We start from the raw sequence: 15,589 nt of genomic DNA, 5'->3' as shown, positions 1-15,589 counted from the left end.
TTGTGCGTGTGAGAAGGATGGCAAAGTGGGGCTGGTTAATAGTGGGGGATAGATGATGGTAATTGTAGGTGGGGGCTAGGTTTGGTAGAAGGTGGAGTTTTAGGTTTTGGAGTTTCAGTATATTCTTTGGCTTGGGGAGGGCAGTTCTGGCTTAAACACTGAATTTCTGGCTGTGTTTTCAATAAAGGTCTTTGTTATTTCAACACATTGGACTCTTTGATGCACAGAAGTTGTGAATTTGCACAAAACTGACCCTTTCTTCTCCCCTCAGTCCTCAGCAACATTCCCAGCCATAAGAACAGCAGAGGCAAACACACATACATCTATATATATATCTATATATCTATATACATACAGTATACACAGAGAAGCTATTTCCAAAGCAGAGTCTTCCTTTCCTGCCTTTCCTGGGCTCCATTGCGGCCTCTTCAAAATCTCCTCAAAAGAAGGAAGGAAGGAAGGAAGGAAGGAAGGAAGGGGAGGCTGCTGAACCCCCCGCGCGCTCCTTCCCTTCCCTCAAAGGCCGCCAGTGGAATAAACAGCAGCAGCAGTAAGGCCCTGGTGATCCCTGCACATGATCAGAAGGGGCTTTTGGAAGTATATGCACATGCGCAGTTTCAGATTTTAAGGCAACTATTGACAGTGCTGAACCATATCCCTCAAACTCAGCATCTTAGAGGGTATTAAAACTGAGAACAGGTCGACATGGAAGCCAAGACCCATGATTGCTCCTGCATTCAACTATGTTCCAGACTGCAATCTGCCGTGTCTATTGGACCTCAAGGGGAGCCACTGAGAGCCAAACAAGCTCCCTTTCTATAGCCCTGTCCTGGGTTTTCCGTCGGGGTCATTGGATTCCATGGTAAAAGGCCTGGCAGGAAAGTAGCTGAGGCTTACCTTCGCCAAAGTATAGTTTCCTGCTTGTTGGAATAAGCTTTCAAGCACTCGCTGATGTGGTCGCCTATCTCAACAGACAGCTGAGCATAAGATTCTCCAGTTCTTCCACCAAGCGCCCCTTGCCTGGGTTGTCCAGATCTTGTATGGCCTTCCTGACTGGCTGCATCTTCTCTTCGCACTGAAGAGGGGAACAAACAGAGAGGAGAGGCTATACATTAGCCATGTGAAAGTGAAGGGTTGGAGGGAAGGTGGGAGGAATTGTTTAAACTTGCCTATTGCTTTGGACAGCTAAGTAAAGAGGAAAATCAGCTCATCTAAAATGTGATGCAGGAGAAGAGTTCAATAGATACTCTTTTCTGCATGTTTTCAGCATGATATGAGTGGCAGAAAACGTACAATGTCAAATGTTTCCTGGTTATATACTCTTCCTCCTCTTCTTCCTCCTGTTCCGCAATGGCTATGGGCTCACTCCTATCTGCAACGTAGACAGGGCCCTGTGGTGGGTTCCCTTTATCTCCAACTCTGGCCTCACTGTCTTTGGCCAGTGAAAGAAGAAAATTGGGCAGATTAGTCCTAAAGCAAAATTAGGGATGTGACAAAATCAGGGATCTGACCATTGAAAGAAAGTAGGGGAAGAAGGTGTGACGTTGCCTTGTTGTGGTGCTGCTGCTGGTGGTGCTGGTGTGTCTCCAAGTCATTTTGGACTAATGGAGACCCAAAGATGCTTTTGTTCGTTCTACATTTTGTATTCTAAGCCACCTTGAGACCCACCCATGGGAGAAAGATGGGATGAAATGTAATAAATAACACAACCATACAGTTAAAAGAAGGTACAATAGGAATGAATGAATAAGAATCATAGAATCATAGAATCGTAGAGTTGGAAGAGACCACTAGGGCCATCCAGTCCAACCCCCTACGATGCAGGAAATCCAAATCAAAGCATCCCTGACAGATGGCCATCCAGCCTCTGCTTAAAGACCTCCAGAAGGATGCTTTCAGGTGAGATCAACCAGTCCAACTTGTGATGCCTTCACAAAGCAGGAGTAGGTTCCACTGTAAGGAAGACAGTACTCAAAACACTAACATAAAATAGGAAACAGGCAAACTAACCCAGAGAAATGCTCTTGTCCTGAGGTCTCTCCTCCTTCTCTCAGCCTCAACTGACTCAACTCCCTCCTTGGCCAAGATTCCCAATTCTTTCCAGGGAAAGCAACCAGAGAAACACATTCTCCTTGGTTCCATCTGACCACTTCTCCATGAGTCCAATTACATGGGTTACATTTCTCTTAATAGGATGATTTCAACTGCTTTTTAACATTTCACAGTCAGCTCTCAGGATCCACAGATTCTGCATCTCAATATATCCCCAAAAACGCCAACCCTGATTTTGCCATTTTATGTAAGGCACATCATACTACAACCCCATTGTTTGTAATAGGACTTAACATCCACGGATTTTGGTTACTTCATGGGGTCCTGAAACCAAACCTCAGCAGATACTGAGGTCAAACTGTAAATAATCTTCAAATTCCACCATACAATCAATAAAATTACAATTCAAACATACATCACACTTGTTCTTATTTTTGTTCTTCTTCTTATTATTATTATTATTACTGTTCAGATGATACATGCATTTTAAGAGGCCAGAAGCTGCACCAAAGCTGCGCTCCAGTCCTTAGGATTGTAGTGTGGCTTTGTCATGGCTTCTGGCCTCTTAGGACACATGCATCATTTAAATAGCATACCTCCAAAGTGACCAGAAGCAGCTTTATTTTGGCCTGTCTATATCGGCTCTAAGTAAGATAAATTACAATACAGATAAGAAAAAGGAAAAATGGGCTAAAATGAGGGTGGAGAGGCTGAGGGGAGAACCTCTATCTATGCAAGGTAGCCAAGGTATTGGTAGCAATAAAAGTGTCAGTGACAGTGAAAAGCCCTAATCTGGAAAGGCCTGCTGAAAGAGATCTGTCTTAACAGCCTTTTTAAAGGCTTCTAAGGTGGAGATGTGATGGATCTCTTCTGGCAGGTCATTCCAAAGACTAGGAGTGGCAGAATAAAAGGTCCTCTGGGTTTTTGTAGCCAATCTACTTTTCTTAGGCTTTAGGAGACTTTTTCTAGTGCAGGGAGTATTGTGTGGAAGAAGGCACTCCTGCAAGTAGTCTGGACCCAAGCCATGTAGGGCTTTAAAGGTTACAACCAACACCTTGTATCTTGCCCAGACACTAATGGGCAGCCAATGGAAGGATTTAAGATCCAGTGTAATGTGGGCAGTTCTAGAAACTACAGACTAGAAATTCCATGATTTCACAGGATGTTGCTATAAAAATTAAATTGGAACCAGTGTTGCATGCAATGTAGCGTCCTAGGGCACTTGCCCCCATTCTATAGGAAGGGCGATGTGTCCTTACCCACAGAGGACACATTTTCATAGGTTTCCATCATCACCTCGTTGTAGAGAAATTTCTGCTTTGGACTCAAGAGTGGCCCTTCCTCCTCTGTGAAAAACACTGCCACATCTCAAAAGGTAATCTGCAATAGAAAATAGCCTTTGCTGAAAGACAGAGGATTGTATATAACACCCCCATTGCATCCTAGTCAGTCAAATTCCCAATGGCTCCACCACAAAAAAGGAGGTCTGGGCACTAACCTGTCCGGAGGTCTTCTTTCCTCCAGTTTCTTCCACAAAGGAGGAATTGAGGGTTGTTTCTCTTCTCTCCCTTCCTTTGGAAGCCATCTTGGTTCTTTCCACACCTGCAGAAAATACAAAGTGTTTTTATGTGCACACATTTATGCAATCTTTCATGGACCACAGAAAATACAATTCAACAGCACTAAGGGCAAATCAAACATGAACCTTCCCTAAAATTGAAACTAAATCCATTGGAAAGCAGGATATTAATTATTGATATTATTATTATTACTATTATTAGTCTTGCCTCCAAACCTCAGAGAGAGAATATTGTGAATACTGAAAGACTAAGACAGTTCACTGGGCCTTTCGGGGCGTAGAGACCAGCATCGTTGGCTGGCATGAGGGCGAAGATGGAGTCTGCACAGCGCACTCCCTGACTCTTCCCGCATGTGTGATGCTGCACATTGCACCATATCACAGGTGACATCACGGTGTTCTTCTGGCGCTACATCCTGATGATGCAGAAAAGGAGTGGAGAAAAGCCACATCATTGGCGGATATGGCACTTTTTCCCTGGCGCAGAAAGGAGCTCCTTTTTGCCCCACGGAAAGGCCACATGAGGGCCACAGCGTAGCTTTATCATAGTGGAAAAAGGAGCTGCAAAAAGTAGCGTGTTTGTCGTGGCCCTGATCTGGCGCTAAAAGGGGCGGCCTGTACATCCCCTTAATTTCCAGAAAATGGGGCTAGGATTGGAGTCCTAGGGTTGGCCCCAGCCTTTATCACTCCCAAAGATGTCAATAGGAGGAGGGCTGGGTAGGACTCATGGGTCTGATTGATTTTAATGGGTCTATTTTTAAATTTTTTCTTCCAATAATCTACATAAAATCATAATGTATAGATAGACAGCAATAACAACAACCATAGCAATTGCAATATTTAAATGTCTATATTTAATGTTTCCCATTGCCTTCCCCTAAGGCTGAGAGAGTGTGGCTTGCCCAGTCACCCAGAGAGTTTCTATGTTGGAGATGGGATTCAAACACTGATCTCCAGAGTTGTAGTTCCACTATGCTCAAACCACTAGGCCACACTGGCTCCTATATCATGGACATCATTTCACTGGACCATTGTATGCCATGGACTTGGGCAGCTTCCTCATCCATGGAGGTCATTTTGCAAGCCCCCCTTCTCCTCCTCCATTTATAGGCCCAGCTCCTTCTGCATACCCTCCATCTCTCCCAGTTTGGCAGGGACCCTCCCCAGTTCATCCTCTGCCCTCCCACCTTTTCAGCTGCTCTTCAAAGGCCACAGTTTCCTCTTCCTCCTGTCATTTCTCCCCTTCTTTTGAGCTCACTGCCATTGCTGCAAACTGAGTCCAAAGTGCAAAAGGAGTCTGTCCTCCATGAAGACAGTCAAGGAGAAAGGAGAAGAGGGGCCCTTCCCAGAGGCTCAGGCAAAAGCAAACAGCTGCAGCCTCTCCTAGTTTGCCACTGCTTCCTCAGAAAGAACCTTGCAATCTTGATCATATTCTGAGGTTGTTTGGTCCCAGCCTCCCTTTGATTCTCTTGGATCCCTCTCCAAAATCTCAGGGCCCCACAGAGACTCCCAAGAGAGGAGAGGAGGCCTGGCAGCCGGAGAAGAGGGGAAGAGGAGGGGGGCTTCCTTGCTTCCAGCCCCCAAAGGCTGCCTCCATACAGAAGACCCTCCAGACCCCCACCCTTGGCTCCAAAATGGGGGCTCTTCCCTTTAGCCATCCTTCTCACAGAGGAACCAAATTTGGGGGTCCCCCATCGACATCTCGAGGCACCCACCTTGCCTTTCCTGCCAAGGAAACCCAGAAGGAGCCCTTCTTCTTCCTAAGCAGCCAACAGTCAAAGCCACCAGCCTTCTAGAACCCTATTCAGGCTCCAAGCCAACCGCCAGCCTTTCCCAGAATTCCACACTCTCCCTCCTCCCAGCGGAGGAGACGGGGAGACGGAGCAATGGGTGCAAATGCCAGGAAAAGAGAGTTTATTGTCTTAAACTTGTAATTCCAGTTGTGTCCCTTTATGAGGGAGAATGAGATTATTATTATTATTATTATTGTCAACAACAATTATGATAATTAGTGTCTTGTTCCCAAAACCACAGAGCCTTGTGAAATCTCAAAGACTGTGTTTATCACATGGAGGTTTTTGCAGCTCTATGCAGCTCAGATCCGAAGCCACTGCAGGTCCAATGATGCGAATTCAGGCGACAACGTTTTGTGTTATCACACGCGATTCCTTTCTATGGGGCTCCTTCCATGGGGCTTCCGAAGTGATTCCAAAATGACCCCTCATTTTGGTGAAATTGGTAACAAGCGAATGCACAGAAATTGCTTCCGATTCCACTCCGAATTGGTCTGGTGTGGAATGCAGCTTCGCTTCTGCTCTGTTTCACCACTGCAAACCCCCCAGTTGCAAATTTCCCATGATGCAGCGCTGCAATTCCCCCCATTTCCTTCCGGTGCTCCTTTCACTTTCAGGGCAACCAGGGGGGTGCGTTGTTCGCTCCATTGTTGCTGGGATAAGGCTGAAACCTTTCGTGGGGAATAGGCAGCCAATGGGAGCGGAGGAAGGTCCACGTAAAGGGAAGGAGGCCACGCCCCCTCAGGAATGGGAGCCAATGGAAAATCACATTAGTCCCCATAGACTAATGTTTTAATCAATAAAGAACATTCCTAATACAACGCTGCCCTCTGGTGGATACTCAGGGCACTGCAGTCTCTTTGGGCTTCTCACCAACTTCTATTCTGGAGCGCCTTCTGGTGGCCACTCTTGGCAATTCACTAATAGCAGTAAACCAAATTAAACAAGCACTGGGCCCCGGACAGAACCCCACTGGTCACTTCTCTCCAGGATGAAAAGGAGTCATTCTTGAGCACCCTTTGGGTTCGGCCGGTCAATCAGTTAGAAATCCATGTAACAGTTGCCTTGTCTAACTTGTTTCATGTTTTTGTTTTATATGCTATTCAACATCTTTATCAATGAATTGGAGGACAGAATTGGGGACATGCTTATCAAATTTGCAGATGATACCAAATTAGGAGGAGTAGCTAATACCCCAGAGGACAGGATCAAGATTCAAAATGACCTGAATAGACTAAGAAGCTGATCCAAACCTAACAAAATGAAATTCAACACAGAGAAATGTAAGGTACTGCATTAAGGGAGGAAAAATGAAATGCACAGATATAGGATGGGGGACACCTGGATTAATGAAACTACGTGTGAAAGGGATCTAAGAATCAAGTAGGCACAAGTTGAACATGAGTCAACAGTGCAATGCAGCAGCTAAAAAGGCCAATGCGATTTAAGGCTGTATCAATAGAAGTATGGTGTCTAGATCAAGGGAAGTAATAGTGACACTCTATTCTGCTCTGGTCAGGCCTTACCTGGAATATTGTGTCCAGTTTGGGTGTCCCAATTCAAAAAGGATGTTGACAAATTGGAGCACCTCCAAAGGAGGGCGACTAAAATGGTGAAGGATTTGGAAACCACAATGGGACAGTCTCAAAGCTTCAGGCAAGGAGCATCAGAATGAAGTCACAATGGGACAGTCTCAATGCTTCAGGCAAGGAGCATCAGACTGAAGTCACAATGGGACAGTCTCAATGCTTCAGGCAAGGAGCATCAGACTGAAGTCACAATGGGACAGTCTCAATGCTTCAGGCAAGGAGCATCAGACTGAAGTCACAATGGGACAGTCTCAATGCTTCAGGCAAAGAGCATCAGACTGAAGTCACAATGGGACAGTCTCAATGCTTCAGGCAAGGAGCATCAGACTGAAGTCACAATGGGACAGTCTCAATGCTTCAGGCAAGGAGCATCAGACTGAAGTCACAATGGGACAGTCTCAATGCTTCATTCAAGGAGCATCAGCTGCCCTCAGTTTGCCTCTGACATCTTCCTCCTCCACATCTTTGTTATGCCCAAGTTTGTAAGGGAAACCTGTTTAACCTGAGAGTGTGTAATGAAAATTTCTCTTTCTGTGGACTTGTTCAGAGCAGGGCTAACACAGATAGTGAGACACCAAATTTGGGTTTAAACACTATACATCTAACATTTATTAAATCACAAACATAATACAAGCATTGATTATCAAGAGCTCTTTCATTCACTCACACATCCATACAATACTCACACACACTTTCCTTCCGCTGGACATAGATCATTCGTCTTCGAAGGCTGGGGATGACATCATTGCTGCGCGGTTGGTGCCAACAAAATTAGGGTGAAAGCCAAGGCTCCTTATACTTTTCTTCTCTCTGGCTTTTGGTTGCTGAAGTCTTGCAATATTGCCGCCCATTACTCAACTTCTTCTTTTCGGGAGGAGACAGCTGTTCAAAGGCAGGTCGTTCTGTTCAAATTAGTCCATTGTCCTGTCAGTTCCTCTTTATTGTGACTCAGGAGAAAAAGCACTTTCCCGGTCATAGTTCGACACACCTGAACAGCACCCAGCTCCAGCTTCCAAATTCCTCAGCCTTTCCTCGTCTCAGTTGCCAAATCCCTCCTTCACATCAATGCTCTGCGCAGAACCATCTTGTTTAGTTCTTTAGCTTGTGTTAAAACACCATTCCTTGGTTCTTTGGTTCTTCAGCTCTGGGTTTAAGTCAGAACTCACACATTTCTCTTACATCTTTAACTTGGACACCATCCACTTCATACGGTCCTTTAATTCCTTTCTGTCTTCCTCCATTCAATAAACTTCTACCTGGGGTTCGTCTTTGCTGGGGCAGCTATCAAGCGACTCCCCCACTGCCAGGTCCCAGGCTGTCACTGTGCCCCCCCACAGCCTTCCTTTCCCCAGTTTGGGGCCGGAAACCCAAATCCTCCAGTGGCAGCCTGGATAGTGTGAGCTTCAGGAGGTTTCCCAGTCTTGGGCTTGGCCCTAGTTCCTCTGAAGAAGGCACCTGCTCCTCCACCACCGGGATCTCCAGAACCACCAGGTTCCCTAAGAACTCTTCTTGTTCCTGGGTCTCCATTGGAGGTAAAACTGTGAGACTTTGCAAACAGTGAGATCTGGAGTCAGTCCTGTGCTCAAAAAATAAAACTCATTTGAAAAGAAGCTTTATTGATGAATCCAGGCAGAAACATCCATTAACACCTTTTTGCAAAGTCTGAAGTCCAAAGAACTTGCTCCCTTCTTAACCCACTCAACCCCTCCCTAAGCCAGCCCCCAATTCCCAAGTTAAGCAAAACAAGCAGAGGTTGTATAGATACCAAGGTTGTCTATACTTCCCTTCCCTTCTCTCAGACAGCCTCACCTTGAAGAGCGGTGTTCCCAAGCCAGCTTCACTCCTCCTTGAGAACCAGTCTTCAGCTGCAACCCCGTCCCTCTCTCCAAACACCCTCCTTCATCTAAAAGCCACTCTATCATTTTCCATGACGTGCTTTCTATAACCCATCACTCTACACTACCTACTATGAACTACAACTTTAACTCCTACTTTAATAACCAAACCCTAATATTTTTACTCTTTATGACAGAACCCTTATATACTGTTTCTGACACGCAATGGGCCAGTCCCTATCCTTCAGGTACATAGCACTAGTCTGAAGTGACAATTCTCCCGTCTCAATCTTTCAGGCAAGGAGCATCAGCCTGAGTTGCAATGGGCCAGTCTCAATCCTTGAAGTAAAGAGCACCACCCTGAAGTCACAATAGTACTGTCTCAGTCCTTCATCCAAGGAGCACCAAACTGAGGTTGCAATGGGCCAGTTTCATTCAGGTAAGTAGCACCAGCCTGAAGTCACAATATGTCATGAATACCTTTATTCATGCATTTATTCATTTAGGGATTCATGCCATAAAGGTTATAGGTTTAGGTTTAGATTAGAGTTAAGATAGATGGGATTTATGGTGGGTTAAAATAATATGTTTTAATATGTGCTTTAATAGTACAAGCTTTTATTATTGACTTTCAAAGCCCTCCATGGGTTGGCCCCTCCTTACTTATCTGACCTTCTTTCTCCTTACATTCCTACTCGCACCCTCCGCTCTGGTAGTCAGGGTCTCCTGTCACAGTGTAGGACTACCACTGCCCCCTCCCGAATTCGTCCTTTCTCGCTTGCTGCCCCTTACTCCTGGAACCTTCTTTCCCCACATACATACCTCATCACTTCTCTACCCAGTTTCAAATCTAATATATTGTTTAGAGAAGCGTTCCCAGAGATGAGCCCCTCTCTGACCCAGGAAGCCTCCTTTTAACCATCCATCAAGAAGCCAAGCCCTTCCTCCAGTCCATCTGCCTTGGTCCAGGCCTCGGAGGTGGAGAAGATCTGCTGGACATGATCCCATTCCCCACCACCATTCCCTTCTCCTTTTGTGTCGTGTCTTTTAGATTGTAAGCCTGAGGGCAGGGAACCGTCTGACTAAAAAATATATGTACAGCGCTGTGTAAATTTACAGCGCTTTATAAATAAAAGTTAATAATAATAATAATAATAGAAGATGCTAGAAAGAGGTAGGGAGATCATGGCCAAAGAATGTGATTGTTTGCTAGGATTGGAATATGCAGGAATCATCCTTCTAACAGAGGCTTGGGTTTAAAAAACTGGTCTCTGTAAAAGGAGGGGGAACATAGAGAGTTATTGGTATCGTTATATTGTATTATGTTGTTATGTGTTTATGCTTATTATATTTTTATACGGTATCATATTAGATTGGGATTGATGGTGTGTGTGTGTGTGTGTGTATTATATATAATAATAATAATAATAATATGATTTATTTGTATACCGCTTTTCCTACGATCAAAGCGGTTTACAGCATACATATGCATATACAACAACAAACAAAGTAACAAAAAAAAAACCCTCTGCTTCTCTCCCCTCAAGATGGAGGTCGGGGGGGAGGGCTCTTCAACTTGGCAGGCGGAGGCCTGTTGTTTCTTGCCCGCTTCTCTCCCCTCAAGATGGTGGTCGGGGGAGGGCTCTTCAACTTGGCAGGCGGAGGCCTGTTGTTTCTTGCCCGCTTCTTTCCCCTCAAGATGGAGGTCGGGGGGAGGGCTCTTCAACTTGGCAGGCGGAGGCCTGTTGTTTCTTGCCCGCTTCTCTCCCCTCAAGATGGAGGTCGGGGAGAGGGCTCTTCAACTTGGCAGGCGGAGGCCTGTTGTTTCTTGCCCGCTTCTCTCCCCTCAAGATGGAGGTCGGGGGAGGGCTCTTCAACTTGGCAGGCGGAGGCCTGTTGTTTCTTGCCCGCTTCTCTCCCCTCAAGATGGAGGTCGGGGAGAGGGCTCTTCAACTTGGCAGGCGGAGGCCTGTTGTTTCTTGCCCGCTTCTCTCCCCTCAAGATAGAGGTCGGGGGGGAGGGCTCTTCAACTTGGCAGGCGGAGGCCTGTTGTTTCTTGCCCGCTTCTCTCCCCTCAAGATGGAGGTCGGGGGAGGGCTCTTCAACTTGGCAGGCGGAGGCCTGTTGTTTCTTGCCTGCTTCTCTCCCCTCAAGATGGAGGTCGGGGCGAGGGCTCTTCAACTTGGCAGGCGGAGGCCTGTTGTTTCTTGCCTGCTCCTCCTCTCCCCTCAAGATGGAGGTCGGGGCGAGGGCTCTTCAACTTGGCAGGCGGAGGCCTGTTGTTTCTTGCCTGCTTCTCTCCCCTCAAGATGGAGGTCGGGGGGAGGGCTCTTCAACTTGGCAGGCGGAGGCCTGTTGTTTCTTGCCTGCTTCTCTCCCCTCAAGATGGAGGTCGGGGGGAGGGCTCTTCAACTTGGCAGGCGGAGGCCTGTTGTTTCTTGCCTGCTTCTCTCCCCTCAAGATTGAGGTCGGGGGGAGGGCTCTTCAACTTGGCAGGCGGAGGCCTGTTGTTTCTTGCCCGCTTCTCTCCCCTCAAGATGGAGGTCGGGGGGGAGGGCTCTTCAACTTGGCAGGCGGAGGCCTGTTGTTTCTTGCCCGCTTCTCTCCCCTCAAGATGGAGGTCGGGGAGAGGGCTCTTCAACTTGGCAGGCGGAGGCCTGTTGTTTCTTGCCCGCTTCTCTCCCCTCAAGATGGAGGTCGGGGAGAGGGCTCTTCAACTTGGCAGGCGGAGGCCTGTTGTTTCTTGCCCGCTTCTCTCCCCTCAAGATGGAGGTCGGGGGAGGGCTCTTCAACTTGGCAGGCGGAGGCCTGTTGTTTCTTGCCTGCTTCTCTCCCCTCAAGATGGAGGTCGGGGCGAGGGCTCTTCAACTTGGCAGGCGGAGGCCTGTTGTTTCTTGCCTGCTCCTCCTCTCCCCTCAAGATGGAGGTCGGGGCGAGGGCTCTTCAACTTGGCAGGCGGAGGCCTGTTGTTTCTTGCCTGCTTCTCTCCCCTCAAGATGGAGGTCGGGGGGAGGGCTCTTCAACTTGGCAGGCGGAGGCCTGTTGTTTCTTGCCTGCTTCTCTCCCCTCAAGATGGAGGTCGGGGGGAGGGCTCTTCAACTTGGCAGGCGGAGGCCTGTTGTTTCTTGCCTGCTTCTCTCCCCTCAAGATTGAGGTCGGGGGGAGGGCTCTTCAACTTGGCAGGCGGAGGCCTGTTGTTTCTTGCCCGCTTCTCTCCCCTCAAGATGGAGGTCGGGGGGGAGGGCTCTTCAACTTGGCAGGCGGAGGCCTGTTGTTTCTTGCCCGCTTCTCTCCCCTCAAGATGGAGGTCGGGGAGAGGGCTCTTCAACTTGGCAGGCGGAGGCCTGTTGTTTCTTGCCCGCTTCTCTCCCCTCAAGATGGAGGTCGGGGGGAGGGCTCTTCAACTTGGCAGGCGGAGGCCTGTTGTTTCTTGCCCGCTTCTCTCCCCTCAAGATGGAGGTCGGGGGGAGGGCTCTTCAACTTGGCAGGCGGAGGCCTGTTGTTTCTTGCCCGCTTCTCTCCCCTCAAGATGGAGGTCGGGGGGAGGGCTCTTCAACTTGGCAGGCGGAGGCCTGTTGTTTCTTGCCCGCTTCTCTCCCCTCAAGATGGAGGTCGGGGAGAGGGCTCTTCAACTTGGCAGGCGGAGGCCTGTTGTCTCTTGCCCGCTTCCCTCCCCTCAAGATGGAGGTCGGGGGGAGGGCTCTTCAACTTGGCAGGCGGAGGCCTGTTGTTTCTTGCCCGCTTCTCTCCCCTCAAGATGGAGGTCGGGGGGAGGGCTCTTCAACTTGGCAGGCGGAGGCCTGTTGTTTCTTGCCCGCTTCTCTCCCCTCAAGATGGAGGTCGGGGAGAGGGCTCTTCAACTTGGCAGGCGGAGGCCTGTTGTCTCTTGCCCGCTTCCCTCCCCTCAAGATGGAGGTCGGGGGGAGGGCTCTTCAACTTGGCAGGCGGAGGCCTGTTGTTTCTTGCCCGCTTCTCTCCCCTCAAGATGGAGGTCGGGGGGAGGGCTCTTCAACTTGGCAGGCGGAGGCCTGTTGTTTCTTGCCCGCTTCTCTCCCCTCAAGATGGAGGTCGGGGGGAGGGCTCTTCAACTTGGCAGGCAGAGGCTTGTTGTGTGGCTGAGTTCTGTGGTCCAAGGCCAGAGGTGCAGTGGTTGAGAGAAGGCACATGAGAGCTTGTTTTTAGAAACTCTGCCAGAATCCCGGATGGAAGGACACTGCGTGGGAAAGGGCTATCTAATTAATTATCTTTATAGCCTAATGGGGTGGGGTTAATTGATATGGTTACAAAAGTGATATGTTTATACTTTCTTTCATTCCTGACAAAAAAGTAACTTTTATTAGTGGGCCCTCGCCTTACGCGGGGATCCGTTCTGGATCCCGCCATGTAAGGCAAATTCCGCCTATGCTCAAGCCCCATTGTTTCCAATGGGGCTCGTGCACGGCAGCGCATGGGGCACAACGGGTGCACGCACCCATTCAATTGAATGGGACCCGCCGCCCCTTCCGCCCCGCGTGCACCCCTTGGCTTGAGCGCGTATGCTCAAGCCGCGTATGGCACACCCACTTATGGTGCGGGCGCGCTGTACATGTATCTTCTTCAATGAAAGCTGTTCCTTTTTCAAAGTACTGCCTTTTCTGTTGCAAGAAGGGCTGCAGTTAGGAGCATGACAAATATATCTCTCCCCTTCCATTCCCCCTGCTATCCCAAAAGGGCTGGAGAGCATACCAAACCAGCCACAGACCCTTTCCCTGCTCTTGTGTAATGCCAGGTCAGTCAAAAATACAACGCAGATAGTCCATGATCTCCTTCTGGACCAAGAGGCTGACCTGGCTTGTTTCACGGAGACCTGGCTGGGTGATGATAGCTCAGCCTCCTGGGCTCAGGCCTTACCAGCCGGGTTCTCCCTCAGTGAGCAGGTGAGGGGACGTCGCTTTGGTCCATAAAGACAATCTTGCCTTGAGCAGGATACCTATCCGTAAGATGGACCACATCGAATGTGTTTGCCTCAGCTTAAAGACTAGTCACAATTGCTTAACAGACTCCCCCTAGCAGAACTGCTGCTGGAATTGCCTAGGCTTTTGGTCCTGGGCGACCGCAACATCTCCCTCGATGCCCCTCCTCAGCATGCGCAGGGATTGCCAGTGCCTAGATGCTGCTGGTTATTCTGCTGGTGCCCTTTGCGGGATAGGAAGGTATTCTCTGGGGGTTCAACGGACTCCCCTTCCTTCCCTCATTTCTTCCTTTGAGGAGACCGCAATGGAGCCCAAGGTGCAGAGCTGGACTCAGGAAGGAAAGGCAGGAAAGGAAGGATCTAATTTGGAAATATAGCTGCCCCTGTGTATCCTGTATGTTTGTTTGTGAGTGTGTGTGTTTGCTTCTGCTGTTTTTATGGCTGGGAATGGAGCTGAGGACTGAGGAGAGAATAACAGGTCAGTTTTGGGCAAATTCAGAACTTCTGTGCATCAAAGAGTCCAGTGTGTTGAAACAACAAATAATTTTAATGAGAACACATAGAAATTCAGTGTTCAAGCCAGAACTGCCCTCCCGAATTAAAAGAATATATTGAAACCCCAACACCTAAAACTCCTCCCTCTTCCAAACCTAGCCCCCACCTCCAATTCCCACAGTCTAAGCCCCACAGGTAACAAGGCCCCCTTTGCCATTCCCACAAACTAGCCCTTTCTGTCAATACCTGCCCCCAACTTTCTTCAGCCAACATCCCCCACATTGCAAAAGCTATCACTGCCATAACTATTCTAGACAGCTCTAACAAATCCCAGCCCCCCATCTACCTAACCTATACCACGACCCACAATCCCCACCCAAATTTACAAACCAAAGTAACTATATTATTAGCAATTAAAACCTAAAAATAACAAAATACAAATTTAAAACACAAACACAGACATATCGACAGACAAAGCTTACAAACAAAATCACAACGGCCTTTTCTTAACACCACTGGATTGAAAATGTATTTTTTGTATTCATTATTGACAAAAATAATATTAGTTCACTATTGGGATTTGTGTGGCTTATCTCCTGTGTGGCCTCTCTGATGTCTCACTAGGTCTGACTTCTGAGGAAAACATTTCCCACAATGCTGGCATTTGAATGGCTTCTCTCCTGTGTGGATTCTCTTGTGTGTTACTAGGTGTGACCACTGAGAAAAACCTTTCTCACAATGCTGGCATTTGTATGGCTTCGCTCCTGTGTGGACTCTCTGATGTCTCACTAGGTCTGACTTCCAAGTAAAACATTTCCCACAATGCTGGCATTTGTATGGCTTCTCTCCTGTGTGGACTCTCCGATGCATGACTAGGATTGACTTATAAGCAAAATTTTTCCCACAATGCTGACATTTATGTGACTTCTTTCTTGTGTGGGTTCTCTCATGACTGACAAGTGATTCTGTAAACAAGGAAAATGACAGACAAGACAATCTCAGTGTTAAGAGAAGATGTTACCCCAAGATTTAGCCCCACGTTCACCCCTCCCTATTTCAGATTAGATTAATAGAGTTGGTGTGAGTGACCTGAGCATGACCCTGTTCTGGATGCCCCCAAATCCATATAATGATTGTATCTTTACTCATATGAGCTACCAAAGAAGAGTTTGAGGGAACTTTGATGAGGGAATCAGTGGAAGCAGATAGTCAAAGGACTGTTGAAATAATATTCCATTAAACATGTGAAAAAATACTTTGATTGACAGGTGGATTCATGTCCTGTGAGACTGCCA

General features: G+C 47.9%; 1 pseudogene; it reads right to left on the bottom strand.

Annotated features, from left to right (window-relative positions):
• LOC149276478 (uncharacterized) overlaps positions 1-15,164 on the bottom strand; it is an 88,797-nt pseudogene extending 73,633 nt beyond the window's left edge.
• Positions 15,165-15,589: the final 425 nt, after the last annotated feature.

This window comes from Sceloporus occidentalis, unplaced genomic scaffold, assembly GCF_023333645.1.
Source record: "Sceloporus occidentalis isolate IW3139 unplaced genomic scaffold, rSceOcc1.0.p SCAF_237, whole genome shotgun sequence".
In the NCBI taxonomy this organism is placed as follows: Eukaryota; Metazoa; Chordata; class Lepidosauria; order Squamata; family Phrynosomatidae; genus Sceloporus; species Sceloporus occidentalis.
The sequence above is the reverse complement of the archived record's forward strand: the minus strand, read 5'-3'. Positions and strand labels throughout refer to the sequence as shown.